Source organism: Triticum aestivum, chromosome 7B (genome assembly GCF_018294505.1).
Source record: "Triticum aestivum cultivar Chinese Spring chromosome 7B, IWGSC CS RefSeq v2.1, whole genome shotgun sequence".
Taxonomy (NCBI): Eukaryota; Viridiplantae; Streptophyta; class Magnoliopsida; order Poales; family Poaceae; genus Triticum; species Triticum aestivum.
Genome location: NC_057813.1, coordinates 713,810,136 through 713,815,700, shown reverse-complemented (window position 1 = coordinate 713,815,700; position 5,565 = coordinate 713,810,136). Strand labels below are relative to the sequence as shown.

Below are 5,565 nucleotides of genomic sequence, written 5' to 3'. Positions count from 1 at the left end.
ATTAACAGCAAAGTATAGAATAAAAAAAAACTATGGTGACACTTATTGTTAAGCTAAATGTTATAAACCGTTGGACATTTATAAACATGACACCCCGAATACGTTGGCACGATGCACATGAGCAGAGTTTTTTTTTTTTTTTGCGGGAGAACATGAGCAGAGTTTAAGGTCCTGACTATCGAAAGTTCAGATTATTATTGCGAAGGAGCTCCGCGGAAAGTACCATATGGTAGCAATCAAAGATTGTTCTTCCAGATAACATCCATTAAATCTACTAGCAGCTAAAACCAAAAGCACCATGACCGGTTCCATGTAGCATTTGATAAAGTTCCAGTCACTAATAACGGACGATGGGCAAACCACGGGACGACTCAGCAGAAGAACATGGACGATGCCACATTGGGATGCAGACGAGGCAGCTCCGGCACCGGCGCAGCCTCAGCCTGGGAGGACGTCTCCGACATGCCGTCATCGAGCCTGGTGAACTTGGCCACCTGCGCCGCGGCAAGGTGTGCATAGTAGATGGGAGCAACTGAGAGAGAGAGCAAAAATCAGATGATCAGCCATGCATGCCGATTTGACTGATAAGTTGTTGCGAGATCAATCAAGTAATGGCAAATCATGCTTAATTACCTACTGAGATGGCTGTGGTGCTCCTCTGATACCTGAAACGAGTACACAAGCATCAAAATGTCACAAAGAGTGCAACTATGGTCATGGACCAGAGGCAAATTAAGGTAACAATTGAATCTTTTGTAACTGTTTCAGTGCACATACGTGTAGGACAGGGAGTGCACGAGCTCCTGCAGATCGTCAGTAGAGAAGCCTATCTCATCATGGAGCACATGGTAGTGTGTTGGCCTTGTAGTCCCCTGGAATTAACACACGAGCATAGAGGACTGACTTAATTAGATTCAAATAAGCACTTGCAAAGCAGTGAATTACAATCACAACTCACACAAGGTATAGAGAGAACATACGATAATGCCAGCATGAGCACACATGTAGAAATCATAGTTCCTGGGATGGCAGATTACTCCATCAACCACAGTACCTAAACAACGGGAAAGTAGGACTATGATAAGAATGTATGTGTACAAAAAGCATAGAAATTGAGCTTGTTTGATCCATACAAAATTGCAAATAATAGTTTTCTGGTAGCTAGGTGTGTAGAGATTCTTATTAAGTGTTTTTGATTTCGTGTGAATGTGTATATACAAACGGAACAACCTAACGATCCCGATGATTGCCGTCCTCCACTAAAATTGAAAGATTGAAAATTCAGAAATTTTTTTGAAAGAATGTAAAGGTAGTTGGTTAAAAGATATAGGTTACCAGGGGGAACATTATTCACTCCATTCCGCAAGAAAAATCTTGTGTGATGATTCTTCTGTGCAACTATCACTGTGAACTTGGGGAACCAGTTGCCACCAAAATGCTCGTCGCCAAAAAACTTGCATGCCTGTAGTATCAATTAGAATTACATCATTACATCAAGAACCGGCGCATGAGGAAGAATTGGATGTCATTTATGTTACCTCCATGATCTGGCCTAGCTCATCATTCAACACCTGATCGAACTGGCTCTCACTAACTCCATCCCTAATATCCAGACAATAGAACTCCTTAGACAGCATCAGGGTGCCAAAGTAAACTTACTGAAGACGTCAAGTATTAGAGTCAGTTTGTACTCTTAGCACTATGAATAAAATGTGGGGAGTGTCCTGAGGGACAACACACAATTAATAAACCAATTTCTACACGACAGTTATGATTATTTTCAAAAAAAAAAGTTATGATGCTGAAGTAGAAAGTACACTATCAGTTAACGTTTGCGCGCATTATCCCAGGAGGACAACTGACCTGAAAATGATAATTTGTTCCGGCTTCAGTTTATTGTCTTTTCCGAGGAAGGCAACTAGTGAATCCCTGAAATGTTATAGCCCAGTGAGCAAAAAGAAGAAAAAGAAAAGCATACGGTTAGGAAGCACTGTTATTAACATTGTTTAAATTTCACTTATCTAAAACCTATGCAGCAGAAACTCACTTAATGAGGCCATGATCAGTATCTCCATCTTGCTTAAACAAGGTTTTGATCATTTCCTGCCTGGGTGGTAGAGTGCACACAGAAGCTCTGTATTTTGAGATGATTGGCCACTCCAATGAACTAACAACCTAGGTAAAAGCCAAAAATACCGGGGTGAGTCAGAAAATTATCGGTTGGAAAATCTCTCAAGGACTATCAGCTGACACCTAAGTTTCTTACTGCAGGAAACTGAAAACAGAAGCATAATATGTTACTTACTGCAGCAACCGATGGCACGTCACGCCCTGGTGAACCATGGGAAACGTCCATACCAAAGATGATGGTTGGAATCCTCGACACGTGAGGAATAGCACGGGCTATTTCCTTTTTCAGCAATGAATTCAAGCCGCCAAGCTGTTTGGCAAGAAAAAATTAATAAAAGCAAAGCATTCAGTTTTTCAGCTAACAAATCCAAAGTATATATGTGGTACATTGAAGATGGCAATGCAAATCATAATCCAAACCTTGGCATTTATCTTTAGCAGCACATTTGTGAGGTACTGATCTTTGGCATTGGGAGGAGGAACCAAGCATTGTGTAACAATGCCACGTTGTGCAAGGCATTCGCGCTTCCATGGTCCTGATAAGAACAAGAAGAAAGGCTTGGATGGCTGGTAGAGGCATATTGAAGCTTATTAGCAAGGCTGAGTTAGCAGAGGCAGAGCAAACCATATATGTCACAGTTCTTCTCAGGAAGAACACACAGGAGAAACTCTGGATTATTTTCTCCGAATACTCTGTTTATCTGATGAAACATATCCTCCACCCTTTTTGCCGGAGATTCATGTTTCATTTGATGCCTCTCCTGAATTACAGCTGTATATTTGTCCATTTTCTGCAAATCAAACTGGTTGAGCGCTACCAGGACACTTGAAAAGGCCCAACATAAGGTGAAGCGGCGAACTTACAATTCCCTTCTTGTCACCACATTGGAAAAGGCGAAAAACAAGATCTTCAACATCACGCCGTGTAGAAAAATTAACGACTCCCCAGATCTTCGTAAACTCAATCGGCTGAATAAACCCCTGAAGAATAGAACTGGGAATGTTACCACGTCGACGCGAAAATAAATAGTATATGGTGGATATATGTGGAGTCCAATCAACAGGTATGGTCAGTTGCTCACGTCTTTATTGAAGTTCCATCTCCCATTAGGTGTGTATAGTTGTCTACCATCTGCAACGCTTAACTGCACATTACGATACTTAATTAGATGCAAAGCAGAAAAGGGCGTGCGCACAATACGCATTCAAAAACAGCCAGTCAAAAGAACAGGTAGGGCTATGCCAACCTGTGGTGCCTCAAGGACTCTACCCTGAACCTGGGTAAAGTCTGGAACTATTGATATGCCGCATTCCCTCATCATTGGCTCGGAATCATAATCATTGGCACGCAACTCCTACCATGATTGGTAAACAAAATTGAGAATTTATTTTTTGTCTTTTTGATGTTTTTAGGAGACGTTGTGAACGTATCTACCGCAGTTTAGCTGAATTCAGGGTATCAGAGTAACTTACACCATGCAACTTCGACATCCTCTGATCCGGCCTCTGCCTGGATGCCTCCAGCAGCTTTGACCTTTGCGACATGGACAAAGACCTTTTATACCTTTGCAATGGCACTAGACGGCAAACCTGTAACAAACATGGAAATGAGCACACAAAAAGAAAGACATGACTACCAAAAGACTGATTCAAAACAAGAATAGGAAGCGAGGGAGGGACCTCCAGCGGGAGGTATGTTGGGCGGTTTGGCTTCCCCACATTTAGACATGGCATATGAGCAGACTTCTCCAGCTTCATCGACCAACGGTCCATGAAGTAATCATAGACAGTTACATCCACAGTGCCGTTGCCATCTTTTTGCTTTAGTGGGAACCTAGATCAAAAAAAATTATATGAGTTATATTGAAATGAGAGCAGCTGAGGCATGTGCCGTGAACTCGCATTTCCTGATTCAAATCAAGAGTAACATCTTACGTCTGGTTATAGCAACTGTTTTCGGACAATCCGACAATCCTAAATTCCGCCTTCGTGTGAGTGGTTTCAATCCTTAATTTATTCAGCGCCCGTTTAGCCTAAAATTATGTCATGGACGACCAAGATTAGAGCAGGGAAACATTGTAGTGTAGTAATGATGAATGTTTGAAGGGCTATGAATATGTTAACAAGAAATCACTAAGTTTCAGCCTACTTTGCCCCAGTCAATGCTAGAAGTGTCCGTGACACCCTGGTTGGAGAGCAGAAAAACAATCACCGGCCCAGGCTCCACTACCTTGGTGGTGGATAAATCTGCACAAATTCAACAATCTATATATCATGCGTGCAAATATGCACCGTCAATCTTGTAAAAAAACGTTTTACCAGGAAGCTCGTGCAAATTAGGCCACTAGGTAGGTTATAAACATACCAACATTGAGTAAAAGCCCACTTTGAGTGGGTCGAACACTAGAATGAAAACCCTGACAACCGAGAACACGGCCACCCAACTTGACGTAATCAGAATCTCTACGAAAAAAAGACTGTCGGACTAAGAGGCAATTCCTGCAGCCAACAAGAAAGTGATTAAGAAAGAGACTAAGAATGAGTAATCATAGAGTTGGCAACATTTTAGATAAAAGATAGAAGAAGTTGTTCTTAAATAAACACAACAACGTACTGTCTTGCAGCGTTCTGCCTCAGAATGATGTCAAGAACCCGAAGAACTTCCTGCGAGTTCTCAGTGTCCTGACCACCACCAAGGACATGGCCAATGGCACTGATCGGAACCTTTGCTGTGAAGGTAATATCCACCTTGATCCTTTTGTCAAGTCCTGCCCGTTTCATTCTTTTCTTGTCACTTGGCCCTGGGCTGCCATCTCCTCCTGGGCTCTGGCTCGTTGCAATCCTGCAGAGGTAAATGGCAAAACAATTCCCCCGACCAAAGAGAGATCGGTGAGCTTAAGAACAGATCAGCTTTCCCTGGTGAGAAATGGGTGATGGATTGAAGTTGATGAATGCCTTACTTTCTGGACGAAGCATCGCCGTCTACGACAACATCAAAAACATTGGAGGCAAATGGGAGAGGCCCAGAGGTGAAGAGGCTTTTGTCGCCATCGTTGGCGAACTGCTTGCCTTGAAGCAAAGAGGCATAGGTCTCGTGCAGCTGCTTCATCACCTTTCTGCATACTCCTTGTCCGGTTACCGGATGATCGTCTTCATACTTGAGATCCACCTGCGCTCGATACGACCCATAAAAATAGAAAACCAAGTGTCAAAATGTAGCCAATGCATGGAAATTAATTTCAAGAACTGGAACGGTGATGGACTAGCTCTGTAATGTAGGTAGGTCGAGGCATGTTCTCCTACATTGTAGTGGTAAAAGAAGTCATGTGTTGGATTCCCAGAGACTTTGAAGTGGTTCATGAGTAGCTGTATGGTCTCCCCTCTCTTGCCAAGCTGAGGTGGCCTCGTGATCGGTAGCCTCCGAGGGGTGGCCGT

The 5,565-nt window shown here is 42.8% G+C and overlaps 1 pseudogene; it reads right to left on the bottom strand.

Moving 5' to 3' along the window:
• Positions 1–254: 254 nt before the first annotated feature.
• LOC123158586 (protein argonaute 4A-like) lies at positions 255–5,239 on the bottom strand (annotated as a pseudogene).
• Between the last annotated feature and the right edge of the window lie 326 nt (positions 5,240–5,565).